This window comes from Heliangelus exortis, chromosome 5 (assembly GCF_036169615.1).
Source record: "Heliangelus exortis chromosome 5, bHelExo1.hap1, whole genome shotgun sequence".
In the NCBI taxonomy this organism is placed as follows: Eukaryota; Metazoa; Chordata; class Aves; order Apodiformes; family Trochilidae; genus Heliangelus; species Heliangelus exortis.
This window is the reverse complement of record NC_092426.1, coordinates 40,771,131-40,794,680: the sequence shown is the minus strand read 5'-3', so window position 1 is coordinate 40,794,680 and position 23,550 is coordinate 40,771,131. Positions and strand designations below refer to the sequence as shown.

The window sequence follows — 23,550 nt, the reverse complement described above, 5'->3', positions numbered from 1 at the left end:
TATTTAAATGTCTGCTCACTCGCTGCAGCGGCGTCGGCAGATGCATTGTGCTTGGGTGGTTTTCTGAGGATTGTAATTTCTTTTTTTTTTTTCTGTAGCACTTTTCTCGGCAGTTTGTAAAATCGGGTTTGGTGTCTATGGTAGGAGAAAATCTGGAGACCATTAATAGGCTCTAGGCACGTATTTCACTGAATTTGGCTACCAAAGATACTTGGGCAGAAGGATGCTGAGGATGGCTTGAGTTGTGAGGGCACAGGCTCACTCCAACTTCTTACCAGTGGGTGGGTAAAAAGTGTGTGGAATACTTAAAAAACTGTCTTAATCCAAGTGGGTGTATCCAAGTGTTTGATGATTTCTGCCAGTTAAATGCTTATTTTGGTATTTAGTGGTGCCTTTTTTGTTTGTTTGTTGTATTTTTAAGGAGCGGCAGTTGTTCAAAAGTATACAAACTGAGAGCAAATAAGACGTTTTGGGGGGAAATAGGTGTGTTCTTTATCTTTTTCATAACTTGGGGGAAGTCTTTCAAATTCGAACGTGTACAGGTGCACTTTTTAATCTTCTGCTTTCCTTAAAGTATATGTATACTCCTCGTGATTCTGATGTTTGACCCTCCCTGGAAGGCATTTAATATTTCTGTGTTAGTTGGGGCCGAGGCACAGCTTTTGTTCGAGTAAACTAAAATCCCAAGCAATAAAACTTGCCGTGAATTTTAACAGCAGCGGGGTGAGAAGAAGAAAGAACGAACCTCAACTTTGCGGAGACCATTCCGGAGAAAATCTCTCCAGGTGCTCCCACCTTTCCTGCAGAGGCCCTTTCCCCAAAAATGGCTTCGCTGCCCAAATTCCTGGGTTTTCCTTAAACCTGGGGGACACGGGTCGTGGTTAATCCTTGGGAAAGGGGCAGGCGGAGGGGACCCCCGGGGTCGGTGTCCCAGGAGATGAAGGGGGGGGATGCACGGGGTGGGCGCGGAGGGTGGGTGAGGGGCTGGTGTGGGTGATGCGGGCCGCTTCCACGAGAGGGCTTTCGTGCCGTGCCGGTGCTGCAGCATCAGCAGAGCCCCTCTGGCCGCCCCTCCTTTCCATCCCAGGTACGGGGGAGCAGAGTGAACTCCGGGGTGGCTTTGGCTGCCGGGGCAAGTGTCTCCTATTTCCTTTGTAAATTCCGGGGAAATCCTTCAGTTTCCCTCCGGGCTGTAAGGATAAGACACCCTGGGAAGCGGACCAGGCTTCGGTTTCCAGGGCTCACTTCAAACTTCAAAACGGATCCCAGCAACTTCATTTCCCCCAGTGGAAAGGGAGATGAGGCTGAACGTGGTTTTCTTTTTCTTTTTTTTTTTCTTTTCCACAAAAGAGGAGTGAGGTCTCGAGTGTTTGTATCCTCGCCTCAGCTGATGGCAATGAAAAACTCTCTCTCCTGGAGTGATCTCATTTTTTTGGCTGCTTGAACGTGTATTATACTGCTCGGGGTGGGGCTGGGCAAAAGGGAAACGGCAATCATAGTGTGCCTGTGAAAATGCTGAGCTATCCTTAAGTCCTCTGCCAAGCTGCCTCTGTGTTTAATTCGAATAATTCCATGCATGCAGCACTGCGGGGCTGCTTTAAAAGCTAGGAAACTGTGTCTCTAACGCTGCAGTTCATAAAACATGAGTAACAGCTGGTTTGGTGACTTGAATTTGTTTCTTCTTGGCATAACCAAGTTGACAGCTTCAGACAGGTCCAGTGCCCCCTGCTAAACCTTTGGTTTTGCATCCTTTGGTTAATTGTGGCACACAGAACCAAGAAACCCAACTCCTCCTCTGCTGCAGTATCTTGACGGGGAGGCCTTCAAACCACCTCACCCTGTGGAGCTGCTCCCCGACAGCAAATCACAGAATCATAGAATTGGCTGGGTTGGAAGGGACCTCAGAGCTCATCAAGTCCAACCCTTGATCCACTCCCCCCGTGGTTCCCAGCCCATGGCACTGAGTGCCACATCCAGGCTCTTTTGAAATATCTCCAGGGATGGAGAATCCACCCCTTCCCTGGGCAGCCCATTCCAATGCCTGAGCACCCTCTCTGTAAAGAAATTCTTTCTCATGTCCAACCTAAACCTCCCCTGGCACAACTTGAGACCTCTTGTGCCCTCTTGTCTTGCTGAGAGTTGCCTGGGAAAAGAGCCCAACCCCCCCCTGGCTCCAACCTCCTTTCAGGGAGTTGGAGAGAGTGATGAGGTCTCCCCTGAGCCTCCTCTTCTCCAGCCTGAACAGCCCCAGCTCCCTCAGCCTCTCCTCATAGGATCTGTTCTCGAGTCCCTTCACCAGCCCAGTTGCCCTAGTTGCCCAAATGATGGTGAACAAACTTGGATTTCTCCCAAACCAGGTCTATCCCATGTGCTTGCTGCCCTCTTGGTGTTCCCTCAGCATTATGGCTCAGCAAGTAAAAGAGAGAGGGCCTGCACAGCTGTTGGGGTTGTATTTTCCCTCCTTTTAGCACCTTTTATCTTGTTTTAATCTATCCCAGGTTGAACACTGTAGGCAGTTGAAGCAGAGCCATCTCATGCTTTGATGTTTGGGGTTTTTGTTGTTTTTTTTTCTTGGCTTTAGCATCTCATTCTCTTGCTGGTTGTGTGGGTTTTGTTGTTGCTTTGTTTGTTTTTTTTCAAAGTTAGGTTGCTCTCTTCCCACCCCACCTCCCCAACCAAAAAAAGATGGGAGCAGAGGAGGCAAAAAAAGTGACTGAATTTTTGTGAATGGGTTTCCTTGCTTTGCCGCTGCTTTCTGTAAGATCTCTTGGTAATTAAAATATTATGACTACCCTTATGGTAGCCCTTGACTTGTGGCAAGGATCCTAATTTGACGTCAGTGCAAAAATACTGGTTTCTGGCATAAGGGCAGATGACATGTCATCAGCTAGTGCATGCCCGTTATTTTTTTTTTTTAGCCACAGTGCTAAGGCCATATGGGCAGATAATGAGTTTAAGATGATAAACAGCTTACAGATTTGCCCAAATAAAGGACTTTCTTCCTAGAAGACACATTTTCCTTTAAAATAAATAATGCAGTTCCTGTGTTTTTATTTAATTATCTCGAGCCCTGTCTGTTCTCACCAGGCTGCAGGAAAACAGATGCAACTGCTCTGGGAACAGAAGCTACTGAATTTATGGGGCTGTGGGTCTGAGAGGAGGAAGGACTTCAAAAGAGAAGTTCAGATGCTAAAAAAACTGTGACTTAAGGTATCTAAATAGGCAGATGGTGGCCCATGTTGTATTTGGAGAGCTTTGTGAGCTACTACATCATTCTTGACATCTTGAAGATGAGTCAGTGCACGAGGTGGTAGTGGGTACAAGGTCTATTTGAGAGCTAAGATTAAACCAGGTGAACATCTCTACTCCCTGCTAATCTTGAGGCAGTGCTTGTCTGGGGGTACTGCTGCAAAATAAACCCTACTTTTGATTTTTCCAGAGTTTTTAACTCAGGTTGGTATAAATTTGGTTGGTTGGTTTTAAAACGTAAACTGATTTATCAAGAAAATTGAGGGAAAGATTTTTTTATCTGTTTTCCCTGCTGGTTTCTGAGAAAAAAAAGCCACCAGTAGCACAATGAGGGCTGGGAATAACTTGCTTTGGAAAGCAGTGGTCTTTGGCTGTCACTTTAAAATAGTGACTTAAAAAACAAGCAGTCTGTTGTCATGAAAGCTCAAAGCCTTTGTAGCTCTTCCCCAAGATTCTTGGGAAGGAGCTGCTCAGGAGCTGGAATTGCTCATTCCCTTTCAGTCTATGTTTTAGGAGTTCTTTAGTTATTTTTTTTTCCTTGGAATTAACCATGAATCAATTTGAGGCAGCAAATGAAGGCAAAAGGTTGTACAGAAAAATCAGTCAAGGCTATTCCATTCTTCCTTGTGATCCTTATTCCTCCTTAAACTTCTTTTAAATTTTTGTGTTGTCTGTTGCCTCCCTTCCCACCATTTCTCAGCCCTGGGATGCCTGCTGGACTTTAATTGTATTTCCTATGAGGAGATTATCCAGATGTCTAAAGCTTTGCTTTTTGATAGTCACTGCTCTCTCATTTGTTCCTGAGATGACAGCAGAGTTGCATTTGCCCATACCCTTGCCTGTAACTGCCCAGTTCAGAATTCCTCTCCTTTCTTCCCTTCTTTTGCTGCTTTTTAGCAGTTTTGAGTTTCCAGGGATGAGTTACCCTCCCCCTTTTCTTCCAAAGGATGGAATTCAGTACCCATCAAATAGCTGATGGGACTTTTTTCTCCCTTTTCCCCCACCAAACTCTTGCTGGGGAGCACTTAGCAGCTGCTTTGCTGTTTCTAGTTTCTGTCTTGGGCTAATTTATTAAATTATTGGGCTAATTTAGTATAAATTGGCTGAGCCTGCTGAAAGAAGTGGCCATAGGAAGGCAGTGCAACGGTCTTCTTGCTGTTACCACCACCAGATGCTAAACCAGTTTGTCAGAATCTTCTTGTTGAATTTTTTTTTTTTTTTTTTGCACAGATCAGATATCAAGATTTTTTTTCACTCTTGCAAAACGCCCTCAGCTGGGATTCACCTCTGCACATCTCCCACCTTCTGTTCTCCAGGAAGGGGCTTGAAGGATTGCCCGTTTCCCAAAGTTTGGAAGCAGCAACTGCTTTTCCAGGGCAGTGGAGCTGTGCTGGAGGTGCTGCCCTTCATTGGTTTTCTGGGATGGAGGCACAAGAGGCTTCAGCTGCAACAGGGTAGGTTTAGACTGGACATTAGGAAGAAAAAATTCACAGACAGAGTGGTCAGACACTGGAATAGGCTGCCCAGGGAGGTGGTGGAGTCACCATCCCTGCATGTGTTTAAGGGTTATTTAGATGTGGTGTTGGGGGATGTGGCTTAGGGATGTGTAGAGTAGGAATGATGGTTGGATTCTGATCCCAAGGGTCTTTTCCAACCTGAAAGATTCTATGATTTAAATCTTTTATATGATGACTTTATACCATCCCAGATGGCTGGAAAACCAACAAGAGAGATGAGTGAAATGGGGTCTGGGAGCACACGGTGATTTGTTGACTCTGGATCAGTGGCACAGCCTGGCAGGGGCTCAGGGGCCTTGGCTGCAGCTCAGGTTGTGTAGAATGTCCCCAATTTCCAATTGTGTCCCCAGTTTCCAGGAGTGACTTCTTTCTGCTGCTTAGGAGGAGGCTCAGTACTGAAGCTGTGATGCCAGCAGCTTTTTTTTTTTGTGGCCCAGTGCCCAGTGTGAAGAAGGGTTCTTTTGGTCTTGTTGCTAGACATACGTATTCCTGACCCTGTTTCATCTGTTGGATTTCATCTCTTGGGGTATTTTTAGCATTATTATGGAAACAGTTACTGTATTTACTCCTTCTAGAGACTTGGTGTGTGACAGCCTGTTAGGAGGGAGTTTTAAAGCAATAAAGGTTGCACTAAATGCTGGTGTCTCCACTTCTTGGGGAGAAATGGACTAAATGAGCTGACTGGCAATTTGCCTTTTCTTGAGACCTGGACCTGAAATGGAACACACGATGCTGAGAAAGCAGTGCCAGGGGCTGCTCTTGGCTTCCTTGATGGCTCATCCCATTTTCTAGGGGAGTTAAGAAGACCAGATCACCTTGTGCAGAGGAAGCTGATGCCTGTCCTGGGCTGGTTCCTCAGGTCTGCTGAGCACTTGCTTCTCATGGAAGTCCCTGGGACCTCTGTATGCCTTTCAGATGAACTTTTATAAACTCTGTGAGAGAGTGGCATGGAAACTCAGTGGCTTATGGAATGGCTGTCACTGTCATCACCCTCGTTGATCATAGAATCATAGAATTGGCTGGGTTGGAAGGGACCTCAGAGATCATCAAGTCCAACCCTTGATCCACTCCCCCCATGGTTCCCAGCCCATGGCAATGAGTGCCACATCCAGGCTCTTTTGAAATGTCTCCAGGGATGGAGAATCCACCCCTTCCCTGGGCAGCCCATTCCAATGTCTGATCACCCTTTCCAGAAAGAAATTCTTTCTAATGTCCAACCTAAACCTCCCCTGGCACAACTTGAGACCTCTTGTGCCCCCTTGTCTTGCTGAGAGTTGCCTGGGAAAAGAGCCCAACCCCCCCCTGGCTCCAACCTCCTTTCAGGGAGTTGGAGAGAGTGATGAGGTCTCCCCTGAGCCTCCTCTTCTCCAGCCTCAACACCCCCAGCTCCCTCAGCCCTTCCTCACAGGACTTGTGCTGGATCCCTTCACAGCCTCCTTGCTCTTCTCTGGACCTGCTCCAGCACCTCAATCTCCTTCCTGAGCTGAGGGGCCCAGAACTGGACACAGGACTCAAGCTGTGGCCTCCCCAGGGCTGAGCACAGGGGCAGAATCCCTTCCCTGGACCTGCTGGCCACGCTCTTCCTGAGCCAGCCCAGGATGCCATTGGCCTTCTTGGCCACCTGGGCACACTGCTGGCTCATGTTCAGCTTCCTGTCAATCCAGACTCCCAGGTCCCTCTCTGTCTGGCTGCTCTCCAACCACTCTGTGCCCAGCCTGGAGCTCCCCATGGGGTTGTTGTGGCCAAAGTGCAGGACCCGGCACTTGGCCGTGTTGGACCTCATCCCGTTGGGATCAGCCCAACTCTCCAGTCTGTTCAGGTCCCTCTGCAGAGCCCTCCTGCCTTCCAGCTGATCCACACTTTCCCCCAGCTTAGTGTCATCTGCAAATTTGCTGCTGATGGACTCAATCCCCTCATCTAAATCATCACTAAAGATATTAAACAGCACTGGGCCCAACACTGATCCCTGGGGGACACCACAGCTGCCATTTTGATGCAGCCCCGTTCAGCACCACTCTCTGGGCCCGGCCCTCCAGCCAGTTCCTAACCCAGCACAGATGCCCCTGTCCAAGCTGTGGGCTGACAGCTTTTTCAGGAGAATCCTGTGGGAGATGGTGTCAAAGGCCTTGCTGAAGTCCAGGTAGACCACATCCACAGCCTTCCCCTCATCCAGTAAGGTCACCGGATCATGAAAGGAGCTCAGGTTGGTCAGACAGGACCTGCCCTGCAGCTGGTTGAAAGCAGGATGCCTTTTGATGTAATTCTTGCTTACAATAATTGGTTTTTAAGAGGAGTTGGCTTTGGATCTAATGTATTTTTGAGCTGCTTGCTGCTCCGTGTTGCTGTGAGTGTCAGAGGGGATGCCCGGAGCTGCTCAGGATGTGGTTCTTGTTTTGTGTTCAGCAAAGCTTTCGATTCTGATGAAGCACAGACATTTAACAGGGCTCTTCTGGACTTGCACAAAGCTGTTTTTCAGAATAACGTGCAGGAAAACCTGAGAGCTCGCTCTGGAAATGCTTGAGGCACAATGCTGGAAGCACCAAGAGATCTCTTTTTGACCTCTGTTTGGCTTTGGCAGCCTGAAAACTGGCACTGTAGTACCTTGCTGGGGTGATGAATGGCTCTGTGTGCACAGGCTTGAAAAAAAAACCTTCCAAACAGAGAAGGATTTCAGGTTACAGTGATGCTTTGCCAATCAAAAACTCATTCTTGTATTTTAAACGCTAAGGGAAGCATCAGTTGGGAGCAACAGTCTGAGATTCAGAAAGAAGAGCTTTCTAGAGACTGGCTGGACTAAAAGGGCTTCTTTGGGTTGTTGGTTTTGTTTTTAGTTTTGTCTTTTTTATTTTTATTTTTATTTTTATTTTTATTTTTATTTTTATTTTTATTTTTTTTTTTTTTTTATTTTATTTTTATTTTTTATATTTTTTATTTTATTTTTATTTTATTTTTATTTTATTTTTATTGTATTTTTATTTTATTTTTATTTTTTATTTTTTTATTTTTTATTTTTTATTTTTATTTTTTTTATTTTATTTTTTAGTTTTTATTTTTTAGTTTTTATTTTTTATTTTTTATTTTTTATTTTTTATTTTTTATTTTTTATTTTTTATTTTTTATTTTTTATTTTTTATTTTTTATTTTTTATTTTTTATTTTTTATTTTTTATTTTTTATTTTTTATTTTTTATTTTTTATTTTTTATTTTTTATTTTTTATTTTTTATTTTTTATTTTTTATTTTTTATTTTTTATTTTTTTTATTTTTTTATTTTATTTTTTATTTTTTTATTTTATTTTTATTTTATTTTTTACTTTCATTTATTTAATTTATTTCATTTATTTATTTATTTTGTTTTATTTTATTTTATTTATTTTATTTTTTACTTTATTATTTTTATTTTATTTTTATTTTATTTTTTAATTTTTATTTATTTATTTATTTTATTTCTTATTTTATTTTTTATTTTAATTTTGTTTTTTGTTTTTGATTTATATTTTTCTTTATTTTTCTTTATTTTTCTTTATTTTTCTTTATTTTTCTTTATTTTTCTTTATTTTTCTTTATTTTTCTTTATTTTTCTTTATTTTTCTTTATTTTTCTTTATTTTTCTTTATTTTTCTTTATTTTTCTTTATTTTTCTTTATTTTTCTTTATTTTTCTTTATTTTTCTTTATTTTTCTTTATTTTTCTTTATTTTTCTTTATTTTTCTTTATTTTTCTTTATTTTTCTTTATTTTTCTTTATTTTTCTTTATTTTATTTTACTTTTATTTTTTATTTTATATTTGTTTGATTTTTTTTATTTTATTTTATTTTATTTTGTCTTCCCTCTTCACTCTGCTGAAAGGTTCACGGTAGGGCTTGGTAAGGACGAGTCAGTCTTGATTTTAAAAAAATACTAATTTTGTTAATGCTGCTGCAGATAGTTCCAGGTTTCCAGTGGATTTCTTGTAGTATTTCTGGGATGTGATGCTCTTTGGGAACAGCTTGGAAGCTCTGCATTGGCCTTGGGGAGCAATGGGCACTGGGGGGGGGTTGGACTCTGACTCCCAAATTCTGTCACCAGTTTTATTGCTCTGAACAGGGAAGTACAAAGGCAACGAGGTTGGGGTGCTGGGAAAGTTCTGGTGCTCTTCTGAGCATCTTTTTCACCAGATGTGAAAATCATTTTCATATGCAGAAAAAAAAATAATTTTCACAGGCAGAACATGGGTGTGATGGACACCCTGGGTAGCTCAGGGAAGTGTCCTGGAACTGTGAAGTGTCCTGGGTTGCTTTTGGGAAATGGGAATGTTTAGAAAGGTGGAAGCCCCAGGCTTGCATCTTTTTTTAAGGAAGTACTTTTGGTACTTTTTTAGGGAAGTACCAACTGGGAGTCCTCCTGGGCCAAAAAGGTTGGTGGGAAAGAACAAGAATTTGCCTACGAGGGAGGACCTGAGGGAGAATTATGCCTCATTCTTGTGTTTTACACAAAGTATAAATGGATTTCCTTGCAGCTCTGTAAATAACCTGTCCAAGGCTGTGTTTCTTTCCCCCCTCATGCCACAGGGTGATATAGTTATATTTCCTTTTCTTGTTTTTCCAGTCACTTCCCCTCCCCCACCCCCCAAACCTTACTTTTTATGCTTAAAGATTCAGTCTTTTAAGATATACCAAAGCTTTGTGTTGATGCTCAGAAGATCTCTTATGGGGAACATTTCTGATTAGACACTGAGGAATTCTTTAATTCCCTTCATACTTTTTACTCTTAGGAACATTTTGTTGATAAGAGGTGTGACTTCTTTTCCCTTGCTCTTCCTACTTTTCCTTTGGCTCCCCTCCTCCCCAGGCACTGTAATAATTCTTTATGCTCTCCTGTTGCCTTCTAGAAACTTGGTTCCTGCTTTCTTTTCTCTCCCAGCGCTCAACGAAGGCTTAAAAATAATAAATATTAATAATAGGGCTCTTTGAACCATCAGGTTCTTTGCTACTGGAGCTCACCTTTTCCTGCTGCTTATCCCTTATTAAAAGTTGCTTTAAGCTGCAGGTTGTAGCTGTAATAACATCTGCAGCAGTGGCTGGGAATGTGACAAGCGGAGGATTAGAGCTCCAGGTGGGGAATTGGAAGCAGGAGCAGGGACTCTCCAAGGCACAGAGATGTTGTTTCCATTGAAATATTCCTAGCAATAAAAGAAAAGAAGACACAAAATGTAGCGTGGCATCAGAGCTATTTCTCTCAATTACCCTTCTTACACAGTTTTCCACAGTGTCACTGACCCAGATGGGATAATCCTGGATTATTGCACATCAAACCTTCTGTTTAGAAGGGGGAAAGCTTTTTTTTTTTTTTTTTTTTTTTTTTCTGGAGAGCGTGGTTTAAGGCATGCATAAGGGTTTAAAGCACCTTGCATTTCAAGGTGCTTTTCAAGCCAATTTATAAGAAGTGTCTCAAAGCAGCAAGCTCAACTGAGGTTCATCTGTGATATTACTGTTGGTTTTTTTTTATTTTATTTTATTCCTCCTGCAGACAGCTTTACCTCTTTCCCTAGAGCTATAGAAGGAGGAAGATGCTCTCTGTATCTCTGTATAAAGTTGTCCATGAACTATAATGGCTAGGCTCCAAACTTCTACCATTCAGGCACCTTCTGGGACATCAGCACCACTTTAAGTGTCTCAAATCACCCAGACTAAGGCATGAATCCAGTAAACAGGGATGGAGGGTATGAGGTTTTCCCACCTCACCTCCTTTCCTCTGTTAAGGACACCAGCATCTAGTTTAGCAGAAGAAGAGAGAATCCTGAGGTGTCAGGGCAAACATCGGGTATCCTTGGTTTTTTTTTTTTTCTTCTACCCAATGTTGGCTGCCCAATACTTCAGGGAAGGGAGCAGAACCTCTATGGATGGGTTGCTCCCAGGTTTATGTCTCCAGCAGGAACCACACCAGTTACTATCCGAGGCTCAGACTGGTTGGGAGTTTTTCAAGGAAATTACTTGCTTGCAGAAAAATGCTGGTTTATTGAAACCCATCCTGCTTTGTGGGAAAGGGCTGGTCTCCACTCAGGGCTCCTTGGGTGAATTTCTTGTATTCAGGGTGGAATTTCTTAGTCAAAATGGAGATGCCAGTGAGGAGCCAAGGGGTTTGGGGTTTTTTCACCTAAGCTGTCACAAATCCAAACCAGGGTCCTGGAAGCATCTCCTAACCACAGGACTGCTGCAGATCGTGTGGGTTTTTTGCATGAAGGATTCCAAGGTGGATTCCAAACCCTGTGTGAAGTCAAAACCTCTCAGTCTGGAGGAAGGTGGTGACATAAGAAAGTTCCCATCCAGCTGTGTCCCCCTCAATGGCCTCATTGCCCTTCCTTGCTCATTCTGCACCCCTGGATTGTGTTCTCCATTGTGGCTTCCCTGGATGTGTTCTCCAGAGAGGGGAATGAAGAATCTTTGGAGACCTTGGCAGAAGACTCAGCACATCAGTCACAGGAGGGGAGTGACTGACCCTGAGGCACTGCAGCAAATTTTTGGCAAGAGTCAAGGCTGTGCAAGGCTATAATAGCTCCCAAAGCCCTGCTTTCTCTGAGGAATATGATTAGAAAAGCAGCTTAAGCAGCCAAGAAAAATATAGCTGAGCACTGCTGAGATGTTTGTGTCTGGGTCATTGGTGTTGGCCAGGGTATGAAAAATAATGCTCAGGGCAAGATAGGCACTTGTTGGAACACAATGGAAAACTCTCCTGCTGGTTTGATTGCAGGAAGCTCAGGGCTAGCACATAGCTTCAGTAATGGGCCTTTCTTCCAGTTTTTCTCTATTTTAATGGAGAGGAAAGTGGTCCCTTCCACTCTCTTAAAAGAGTGGTCCTCTCCTAATTTTCTGTGGAGAGTGAGGAGGTAACGGGAAGGAAGGAGGAGGGGATATGAGCTGAGCTGAGGTATTTGGGCCCTGTGGGTGCTCTCTGCATTATTGGAACCCCTGGACCTGGTTATTCCAACCACCTGAATCCCTTGTGCTGCTTGGCTACCCAAGAGGGAGCTTCCAGAGGCTTCCTCTGTTCCTAATGGGATTGCAAAACCAAGGCGCTCGCTTTTCCTTTGGGTGTTGCTCCTCCTCTTTTTAAAAAAGGTCAAAAAAGGCTGTGCAAAGACAAAATATTCCCCTTGAAGGCAAAACATTCTGGGCCCTTGCTGTGTATTTGAGTTTTCAATAATAGGAGTTTCCTGTTCTGGGGCTGCGCATCCTCAGGTGGTCTCTGCTCCCCTCTTTTAAGAGGCCTTTTGCTCATCCTGTGGTACGTGAGGAGTCTGAACTTGCCTTTTTGGTTTTACCCCTCCTTCAAGTCCAAGTCAGAGGCATTAGGTGTGTTCCTGGCACATGGAAATGTGAAGTAGTGGGAGGCAGAACCAGGATCTCCATGGAGGTGCCTGGGGTTGCAGCACACAAAGGAACCCAAAGGACATTTAACTCTGGAATTCATGTAATGTCAAAGCACTCCTGGATTTGGGATGATCTCCCCTGTGTGTGTGTTCCTATGTGTGTTTAAAAGAACAAAGGAAAACACCCAGAGCCTTTCTTTTGGTGCTAAGTGGGCAATACTTCTTCTCAAATATTAGATGACAGTCGTCTCTATTTTTTTTTCCCCACATAAAATTGATCTAAGAGAAGAAAATATTGCTCTGAAATCAATCAAGTCTGAATGTTCTATCTTTGACTGAAATATCAGCAGATTTCTGCCTCTTTCTTCTTCTGGATAAAGTCATCAAAGGAACCTCTAAAGGAACTTCTAGGAGGCTGATTGGTTCTGTAGATCCCCAGGAGAAGGAAGGGAAGCTGCTGCTCTTCTTCAGAGGCTTAGGCTGTGCTGTTAATGGTAAGTGACATTTCGGAATAATATGGGACCTTTTCAAGGGCCGGAATGTTTTCCTGCAACATTCAGCTTCCATCTTACAGTTCGTGAATGATGAGACTTCTTTGCATCCATTTTACACCCATGTTCTGCACCTTTGTTGAGCATCCTTAAATTATCAAGAAAACCAAGTTATTGATTGAAGACTTCACCCTTTTCCTCTGAATCAGGGATGGAGAACTGGGAAAAAAAAAAAAGTCAGTTTAGCATGAAAAAAATTCCAGGAAGTTGAGAACTTCCATGTAGGGTTTGCAAATTTGTCCTGCTGACAGACACTAGGATGATGTTGTAGAGGGTTTGCCAGAACATCCTCTGGGGCTTGTTTGCCAAGTCCTTTCTGTGGCTGGAGCTGTGTTCCTGTGGCCCTGTCCATCAAGGACTTGTCATAAAAAGCTGAAGGAGCTGAAGGAGCCCAAAAGGAGCTGGATCTGCTCCATCCATGGAGTGGATCTGCTGCCCTTGCATCTGTAGTGCACATCTGTGATGTGAAGCTGGAAGCTTGGATTCTTCAGGAAGTGCCACACTATGGAGTGTGCCCAAGCATTGATTTTTTATAATATATTATGATTAAATGTAAGAAGGGCTAAGTCTGCCCATCCAGCACCCTGTGCACAAGACTTGACACTTCCTTCTCCTGTAATATGAAGCTGGAATCTTGGATTCTTTTGGAAGTGCTCCACTATGGAGTGTGCCCAAGCATTGATTTTTAAATGGAATATGATTAAATGTAAGAAGGGCTAAGTCTGCCCATCCAGCACTGGAGACATCAAATCTTGTGCACAGGGAGTTACTTCCCTCTCCTTTCCTCTGCTGCCATCCCTGATCTTTTCATTTTGCCATGAATTTTGCCAAGGAAAGTGAGGATTTGTCCAGACACTCTGTGTTTTAGCAAGGAGGTGGTAGAAGAGATGCAGTTGCTGGAACTGCTGATAAGGTAATTGTCACTCTTCCAGTAAGTGTAAATGCGTTTGGGAGAGGATTCCCATGGCTCAAAGCATTCCTTATTGTGTGTGCACTCCCAGACAGAACTGGGAGGCTTACTGGGGGATAATGAAGCATCCCAGCACACTGGAGTGAACAGCTTGGGCAGGCAGCTGAAGTATCCATGAGCCCAATCAGTTGCTCAGCATCTTTCTGGCTGATGTGGCTTCTCTGGTTTGGGTCCTGGTGTTTGCCCATCGCTTGTTTATCCAGTTTCCCTTATCTGAACATTTCCCTGCTGCAAATGTATTGTGTCTTAGTAGTAATTTTTTTTTTTCTTTTTTTGTGAGGGTGGTGGTGGCAGAGAATCCTGTTTATAACACTAGAAAATAAGAGATCTTGGTTTTAAGAGCCAGAGTCACTCTTTCTTCCTTCATAGTACCTATCCAAATTTTGCTTTTAGGAAAGATATCATAGGTGTAAAAATGGGGAGGGGATACTTACCAAAATATAGGAAGATTTTATGGTGTTAATTGTGTATTTTCTAAATCTGGGTAGAAACCCCTTTCTGAAATGAATCTCTCTTTGTGGGTTGGTTTGATTTTATTTTGAGGGGGGGGCAAGGACTGAGAAGGGTTGTTTAGTTAAGTTGTTTGCAATCAAGAAAAAAAGATTTTCTGAGGTTTTGCGAGGACTTGGAGGGCATAACTGGTCAGTATTTTATGGTTTGGGATATGCAGTAAAGTGTGGGAGACAGCAGATCACAGCCCTGGGGTCTGAGCCTCCTTTTTTTTGCCATCATCCTGCAGTGCCCTCACTCTTGCTTTCTTTTGAGTGCCAACTTTTGGCCTGTCACACTTTATTTGGAGTCTGCACAGCTTTGTAAAAACCATTTTCTTTTTGAACAGACTTTTTTTCAGACTGTTCCCCCCCAAAAAAAGAAAAAAAAAAAACCCAAACCCCTACAGCTGTATTAGTGGAGAGGATATAACCAGGTCTAATAATCCTTAAGAAGTTAGGAATTCCTTAGGTTCTTAAACATTTAGTGGTATCTGAGTAGTAGTAGTAGTAGTGGTAGTAGTAGTGGTAGTTCCCTACCATTTAGTGGTATCTGAGGAGTGGGGTGGTCCTGAAGCCTTTCCCTGTTCTCACTGTGGCAATTTCAGCTCAAGCCAGGGAGGGAAATTTCTGCTTTCTCTGCCCTGAGGCTCTCCTGGATGCTTCCTTGAGAAAGTGATTTGCTTTGGAGTTGTTAAAAAGGCTGGGAAAAAAAATTGTAAATAAACCCAACCCAGACTTCCCAGGTACAGGTGTGGGGCTGCTGAGCATCCGTGCCAATTGTGGAGTTCCAAAAAAAAAAAAAAAAAAAAAATCAGAGCTTTCCTCTTGGGATTGGAATAGTGTTCAAAAGTTCAGCCTGGCTCCTTGGGTGAGAGCTCAAGTCTCTGAGCTTGTGTTGAATCAGGGTCAAGGTTTTTAATTTGTTCATCCCTCAGAGATGCTGAGCACCTTCTGTGGCAGCTAATATTAGTGGGAGCTCTGTGTGCTCAGCATTTGGGAAGGAAAAGTGTGACTCTGCTGTGAGCTGTGATGCACAGAAAGCCAGAACCTTTTGGGTGGTTGAAGTACCCAAGATGTTGCCCCTGTAGTTTTTTCTTTACACTTTTCGTGGCTTCTCTTGAAACTTCAGGACTTTTCTTGAGCATCTCTGAGTCTTTGAGCCTTGGCAACTCCTTGGAGCTGTCTCTGAAGGTATTAAGGGGAGGAAAACCAGTTGGTTGGCTCAAGATGAGGAGGAGAAGCTGGGCTTGAAGAATTTATCTCAGTGCAATGAATTTTAAAGCCTTTTTGCTCTCTGTGTGGAAAGCTATCAAAATGCTAATGGTTCTGCTGCCTTTTTTTAACCCTTTCACCAGATGGAGCTCTTGGGAGGGAGGAGAGGATGATGTTATTCAACAGCAAGAGGACAGTCCAGCCAGAAATTAAGGAGCTTTTCACCTGGTAGCCACAACTTTAGTGATAAGGAAGAAGGATGCATTAATTATTTGGACAGACCAATTCTGTAAGCTCAGTTGAGCCAACCTGTTAAAAAAAAATCATAAAAAAAAATATAAAAAGTTGGAACCACTTGCTGTGGCTGGATGAATCCTGCAGCCCCTTCCTGGGGTGAGCCAGGAGCTGGTGTTTCCTCAGCTGGTTTTTGGGACAAAAACTGATGCTGCTGGGCTGGTTAGGTCTTCTCTGGAGGCAAGCAGAGGAAGGATCCTTCTCTGGGGATGCTGTTTGTATCTGGGAGGAACTCATGTCCCATTTCTTTAGGGTTTTGGCTGAGCTGTTTCCATGTTAGAAGTGTCTCGTGCAGCTCTACAGAGGTTCTGTCCATGCTGTGCTTGGGAGCCAGGTAAATACTTGGAGAACTGGTGATATAAATAACCCAAACTGGGAGTGTTATTAAACCCCGGAGACTCAGTTATTCCTTTAGCTGCCTTTGGAATATCTTCTAGCAATGGGTCTGTCAGCACTTATCTTTTTCATCAGGACTAGCCAAGCAATTCCAGCCCCCAAGAGAGCCTGAATCAGGGTTATCTTTGCCATTAAGGTTGTGGCTTTCAGGTTTCAATGAATCCTCTATGGGTTTGTTTGCTTTTTTTCTTTAAGGCATATTTACTGTTAAACATTTGCTGCCAGCTTGTTTTCTATCTTGAAAGCTTCAGTGTTTTCCATTCTGGTTGCCAACACCTAGGGGCAGGAGCAAGGAGCATTAAACAAGATTTCTGCAGGGAATTATTTAGGGTTGGTACAGGAGGACATCAGCTGGAGGGATTGGGTAGCTGTGAGAGGCTGGGATAGGCTTTTCCTTTCCCATTCCATGAGGAATTGCTTTGCTTGGAGCATCCTAAGCTAGATTGGATAGGACACTGGGGAAATCAACTTTAGGGGAAGCTGTTTTAACTTGGGTTTTTCTCAATTATATGAAGGTCTGGCTGGTGCACTTAAGCACTGGGAGATTTGTGACATCTAGTGTGTAGGTTGACCATGATTTTTAGCAATTTTATATTTTTTTGAGATGGTGTGTGTGTGTATTTATATATTTGGAAAAAGGAATAATTAATTCCCCCCTCCTCTTCTCCCCTAACCCTTTGGATTTTTCCCAGCATGGACAGTTACAATCTGTTTGTTTTCCATGTCTTATTTTTCATGGACTCTTCTCTCTCTGATTCCTAAATTTCTCAGTAGCTGGCTTTAGATCTTGTAAACCAGACCTTAAGTAAAAAAAATGACTCCCCTAAAGTGTTTGTCATTTCTGGAAAAGAAATCTAATTCCCCTTTCCCATTTTAAGAGTTCCTTGTTCTCTTGCACTTGAAGTGTATTTTGCTGAATCTTGAAAATTTCAGCTTGCATGCATGAAGAGGTTGTTTAGTGTGCCACTGGTTGTTTTGCAGACAAAAGTCTCAAACTTTGCAGTTTCTGTTGGTTTTCTGTGTATATAAAGAGAAAGGAGTCTGGACCACATTCTGCCAGCACACCCCACAACATGGGGACTGGCAGTGGGCAAAGGAGGATTTAGAGGAATTGGTGGATATGTTTTATCAGCCTCATTTTGTGATGAAGGATGGATGCAGTTCATCTCCATGGATTAAATGATAAATACACACAAAAAATCCTCCAGTAGTTGTGAAGAAAGATGCCAGGCAGAGTGGGGCTTTTTGGAGGAGCCTGTGCAGCAGGTTGCTAGGGATGGGCTGGGAAGGGTGTTAAATTGGAAGGGTTTTGCTTTGTTTAGGGGTGACTTGGGAGAATAATTCTTGTGCAGAATAGAATAGGAAGATCTTTTTTCCTGTTCTTTTTTCCTGTTCTTTTTTCCTGTTCTTTTTTCCTGTTCTTTTTTCCTGTTCTTTCTTCCTGTTCTTTCTTCCTGTTCTTTCTTCCTGTTCTTTCTTCCTGTTCTTTCTTCCTGTTCTTTCTTCCTGTTCTTTTTTCCTGTTCTTTTTTCCTGTTCTTTCTTCCTGTTCTTTCTTCCTGTTCTTTCTTCCTGTTCTTTCTTCCTGTTCTTTCTTCCTGTTCTTTCTTCCTGTTCTTTTTTCCTGTTCTTTCTTCCTGTTCTTTTTTCCTGTTCTTTTTTCCTGTTCTTTTTTCCTGTTCTTTCTTCCTGTTCTTTCTTCCTGTTCTTTCTTCCTGTTCTTTCTTCCTGTTCTTTCTTCCTGTTCTTTCTTCCTGTTCTTTCTTCCTGTTCTTTTTTCCTGTTCTTTCTTCCTGTTCTTTTTTCCTGTTCTTTTTTCCTGTTCTTTTTTCCTGTTCTTTTTTCCTGTTCTTTCTTCCTGTTCTTTCTTCCTGTTCTTTCTTCCTGTTCTTTCTTCCTGTTCTTTCTTCCTGTTCTTTCTTCCTGTTCTTTCTTCCTGTTCTTTCTTTTCTTTTTCTCTTTTTTTTCCTTCTTTTTTTTTCTTTTTTTTCTTCTTCTTTTTTTTTTCTTTTTTTTCTTCTTCTTTTTTCCCTTTTTTTTTCTTCTTCTTTTTTCCCTTTTTTTTTCTTCTTCTTTTTTTTTCCTAAAGCCCTAATTTTACATTCTGTTGACTGAATGAAAAAAAGGAATCATATGAAAAGCTGATTGTCCAAAACCACAGTTTAAAACTTGCAAGTTGCCATTCCATTTGCTTGCCCTAGTTTGTGTTTTTGGGGTGAGAAGGGTTGTGGCAGAGCCAACCCCGGACAGTAAAGAGGAAAAGTTCTCAATTTTCTCAGACAGGTCCTGTCTGTGCTCTCCTATCAGAGGAAAAAAAAAAAAAAAAAAAAAAAAAAAGATTTGGCATATTGGAGTTGTTATGCCCTGAGATATTCCAGGTTTCATTGCAGCAGTAATTATTTCCCCCAGGAAGCTTTGTATTTTCCTATTTACAAGACTAAAGACACCTTGCCCCAGGATATGCAGCAGCACAGTGTGTAGGACACCCTCTGGGAAAGGAGAAGTGTTGGGTTCAGATGTTGGCTTGAAATTACTCAAAAAGGGTAAATCTGCACCAGTCTGCAGTGTTCCAGTCCCAGGCACTCATCAAATTCCCAGCTCCAGGCTGAGCTGTGGTTGCTGCCCAGGTGTGTGGTCTTAGCCCCTAGCAAAGGGGAGGTGTGTGCAATTCAGCATCATTTCTCAATTAATTTCTCTCCCATCAGCTGGAAGGGATGTGAGATCCCTACCACAGCTCCGATGATGTCCATCCTTCTCCCAGTCCAGGGTACCACAGCTTTACTTGGATTTCCACTTGAGTGCCCTCAAGCAACAGGCAGTAGCCTGTTCCAAGGAGAAGAAAGATGATGTTGTGCCTCCAACTAGAGAATATTGTCACTAAATCTTGTGACATTTTTGGTTTAGGGAGTTCAGGCTTCTGAGTTAAGGATTGATAGAGATTTTCAGCCATTCTTGTACCTATTTAAAACAAAAAAAAAGGATTTTCCAGCCTGCCTTGCCAGTAGGGAGGTCCTCTTGCCTTTAAGAGGCATTGGTGCCAAAGACATTTTGTGTTCTCTTGGGAATGTGTTTCTTGAAAGTTTCCTTTCATCTGCAGTGAATTCTTCTGCTTTAAACACAGGAAACATTACTGATGGTTTTCCAGATATCTGTGAGAACTTTTTTTAAAGTTGTCCCATTTGACAGCAGGGCAAACAGCAATCTGTTCTCATCTTTAGTTCCCTCTTCTCCAGGATCCCAGCCTTCCCATGGAATGCCAGGAGGTACTGAATGACCTGATCTACCCCAAGGACCATTCAGGAGGATTTGGCAGCCTGGTCCATGCCCATTTTGGCTGCCAGGATGGGGTTTGAAAGGGAATTGGTGTAAACCAATGTTGGGAAGGACCCACGATGGCATTTTGGTTCCTCTGCATGTGCAATAGGAAGGATTATCTGTGAACAAAAGCTTCTTTGCACTGTGTCAGTGCAATTGGAGGGGAACAAAAATTTCCTTTTTCTTGGGGGGCAGTGGAAAGGCTTCATCCTGGTCTGAGCTGATCCTCAGGAGCTCGGGTTGGGGGTGGTGAGCCTCAGAACCTCTAGGAGGTGACTGAAATGATAGAGGAAATCTTGAATCTTTGGATTCCACCCCTAAAATACATCTTGGCAAAGTGAGCAAGGTGATGGACATGTGCTTTTTGCAGTTAGCATCTGAAAGGTTTGGCACTGGTGGTGTGTGACAGCATCCTGGTGACTGGCAGCATCATGGGCTCATGGTCCCAGGTGCTTCTGTGCCCTTGTGGTTTGGTTATGAATCCTGGGGTTTTTCCAAGCCAGAGCTGAAATCTCCTGTTATTGGCTGCTAAAAGCTTTCAGGTTGGAAATTGTCCCATTCCCATCATCTCTTAGAAACCACCCCAGCTTGGTCTCTCTCCTAACTAGCTCCAGTCTCTCTCCTTTACTGGGATTTTTTTTGGAAGCCAAGCTCAGAATGTGTTTCTTAAACATCCATGAGGCTTAGCAGCTGTTGTTTGTGACACAGATCATTGCACATGGCAGAGCACACGTGCAAGTTCATACCCAGCCAGCTTCCCCTGCACAATGAAGATGTGGTTCAGTGGGAATTAGGATTAATATTGGATTTAAAATCCTCATAGTTGGCTGGTAACAACCTAATCTCCTCAAAGGCTGCAGGCAGGCTGGCAGCCTTCAGCTCAAGGCCATTGTTGTTTGCAAAACCAGAAAGAAATTGAATTTTGATACTAAGAGAGCTTTAATCAGAGCCTTTCAAGATAGGATATGCTCTTCCCATCCCTATCTCAAATGCAGCCTTTTAATTTCTTTAATGTATGACAGTCACCTAGGCTCCTAGGCCTGATGGGCATTTGACAGTAATATTTTTCATTTCCTTTTGTGAGAGCTTAGGGATTCTGATTGATTTTAGGAATGTATAAATTGCATTCTGGGAGTTAAGATACCAAAGCCTTTGTACAGGCAGAGTGAGATGTGTTCATCTTGGGCAGCAAGACCTCCCCCAATTTAAAGTGTTCTGAGTGCTCAGTGTCCTTCAGGTGAGGATGCTCCAGAGGCTCCAGAAATTGGGGGTTCCTTGAAGTGATGGGGGGAAGTCTGTGCAGGCCATAAAATGAATCACTGGATTGCACATTAAGGCTCTGTTGGAAACCAGCATGGTTTAAGATTGATTTTTCTTGTTTCTCCTGATTCCTGTGGCTGCAATGCCATTTCCCATGTACCTCTTCTCTACTAAAAATGAAGCATTTAGTTATCAAAATCACTTGTATCTTGAATTAAAGCTTGATGAAGGCAGACTTAGCCTTGCATCAAATAATCCTCTTGGCCCTCTCAGATAATCTTTAAAATTCCATCAAGCAGAACATCTCTTTCTGGGGTATGAATTTTCCTTACGTAACTTGAGTCACTGGGCTGTCAGGATGTGAAGCTGAGAAACACACTGAAGTTTTGCCTTCCCCAGGCCCACATGATGACTTGATTAAGATTTGAAAGACAGTGATTTTATTTAATTTATTACAGCAGTTTTCCTCTGCCCCCACTGCCCTTGGAGAATGAGGGAGTGTCAGAACCATTATAGCTCAGTCGGAATCCAGAGCTTTGCAGGGACTCAGAGCTCCCTGAAAGCACAAGTTTGTTGAAAGCAGGTTAGTGGGAAAGATTCTATTAGTTTGTCTTCTGTTTTGAAAAGCCAGAAGGCAGGCAAACCTTGGGTCTTTCAGCTCGAGGAGGTTTTGTTCTGGTTAGTGAAAGCATCCAACTTTCACTGGCTTGCTTCAAGGCATCCAACAATTCCCGGAAGCATCTCCTGAGCATCTTAAAAGTGTTGCTTTGATCAGTGTTACACCTGGGTGGAGGGCCTGGGTTTGCTCTGGGGCTTTTCTGGTCTGGGCTGAGAGGTGGAACAGAGCTGTGGAATGAGACAGTGCCATGCTGGGGGTGGGGTGTGAAGCTCAGTGGTTTCTGAACCTGGAAAAATCCAGGAGAGCACTTTTTATTTATTATTTGCTGCTAGCAAGCATATAGGGAGCTATTAAACCCCTCTGGAAAAAATTAGGAGTGAGGAAGAGTATCACTAATTTCAACTTGCATCAGTCATACAAAAAACTGAGAGGTACAAGCATGGTGATAGCATTTATAAAAAGAAACAGCAACCAAATAAAAATACAAATAGATTAAACAGCTAAACATAGAAACTAAAACAAAAAAAAAGAAAGCCCCAACCTGACAGCAGCAACAGCAAAACCCTCTCACACATCAGGAGGATGTGTCTACCCTAAACATGAGGCTTCAAGAAGACTCAGGTTCTCCTGCTAGGTAATTTGAACTGTGCAAATCCTGGGGGTAAAGAAAAAAAAAAAAAAAAAAAAAGCTGAGCGGGCATTGCCAGGAGGTCCGTCCTGCCACTGAGGTTAAGCACTCTTTGAAGTCAAGGGGTTTTTGCTGGCTGGTTTGGCCAAAGCTTTGGCATGAGAGAAAAGAGACGGTGCTGTGTCTCTTGTTGGTAGAGATGTTTGGGTATGAGTTAACTGTACCTTAGTGATGGAACTGTCTTGGGAGTGACCTGCCCGTGCCAAAGGGGTGAGTGATGAGGAGCTGAGGTCGCTAGGATTGTTCAGCCTGGACAAAAGAGGCTGAGCCTCTTCCTCAGCATCCCTCTCCTCACTGCATTTTTAAATCTGTGGTGGAAGCTGAGCAGGGGGTGGTGCTGGAAACACTGGGAAGGAGCCCCAGTCCCTGCCTGGCCTCTCCCTGCCTCTCCTAGGCATCAGATTTACAACGTGGCACCAAAAGGTCCTCACAGCTCTTTGTTTTGGTGGTGCCAGATATGGTCAGAGCATCACAGTAATGCCTGGGCTCAGCCTGGGTACCCAGAAGAGCCTGGCCCTGCTCCTCCCTGGGACAGCATCCCACAGAGACCACAGCCTTCTGGAGCAAACTTCAGGGCAGTGATAGTAACCCTAAAAGATAGTAACCCTAAAATAAGGGTTTAACCTTAAGGGGTAGCTACTGGCAACTGATGGCCCTAAAATGTGGTCTGGCAGTGGGGCAGAGAGTGCCCATAGTGCCCAAAGGAGAGCCAGGAGGATGGTGAAGGGTCTGGAAGGGGTGAGTGATGAGGAGCAGCTGAGGTCACTTGAACTGTTCAGCCTGGAGAAAAGGAGGCTGAGGGGTGACCTCATTGCAGGGGAAGATTTGGGGCTGGTTCTGATTTCCTCACTCCTGTGACCAAGGACAGGACTCAGGGAAATGGGAGGAAGGGGAATGAGGGGAGGTTGAGGTGAGAGATCAGGAAAAGGTTTTTTCCCCCAGAGGGCAGCTGAGCAGTGGCAGAAGCTCCCCAGGGAAGTGGTCCCAGCACCAAACCTGCCCCAGTTCAAGCAGCATTGGGATGATGCTCTCAGGCACATGGGGTGATCCTGGGGGGGCCCTACACAGGGACAGGAACTGAGATTGAGGATCCTGATGGGTCCCTTTCCAACTCAGCAGGTTCTATGTCACCACAGCTAGTACAGCTCCATCAACACTTTTCCCTTCAAGCTTCCCCAGCAGCAGCCAGGAAGGCAGAGCCCCTGTGCTGGTTTTGCGGTGGCTGAAAGTGGGGAGATGATCTGTAAACACTGCTGTGTGCTCTGATGCTGAGCATAGGCAAGCTGCTTTCACAGCCTTACTCATTTCTGACATATCCCTCTCCCCAAAACCCCCCACACCCCCTGCCAGCTGCTTTATCACTCCTGATAAGCGTGTGTGTGATCTGAGCTATCAGCCAGAACCCAAGGCAGGCAGGAGCCCCATGGCCAGGGTTTGGGGGCAGCTTGGTTTCTTCTTCTGATAAGCCTGTGCCTCTTGTGGCAGTGCAGATGCCTTTTAAACCCAAATCATAATCCTCTTTGCAGCCATCCCCCCAGGAAGCATTAGCAGTATCACCAAGTGTGGAGACACAAGGTTGTTTTCCCCTGGTCTGCAAAGGGCGCTGAGAGGAGACAGAGGAAACTTTAACCTATTCTGTGCT

The 23,550-nt window shown here is 43.6% G+C and overlaps 1 protein-coding gene and 1 long non-coding RNA gene across 4 annotated transcripts in view; one reads left to right on the top strand and one right to left on the bottom strand.

Moving 5' to 3' along the window:
* TSPAN18 (tetraspanin 18) overlaps window positions 1–23,550 on the top strand; it is a 115,950-nt gene that overhangs the window by 1,492 nt on the left and 90,908 nt on the right. The gene's annotated exons all lie outside the window — the stretch shown is intronic.
* Window positions 1–23,550, bottom strand: part of LOC139796635 (uncharacterized) — a 521,507-nt gene that overhangs the window by 441,168 nt on the left and 56,789 nt on the right. The gene's annotated exons all lie outside the window — the stretch shown is intronic.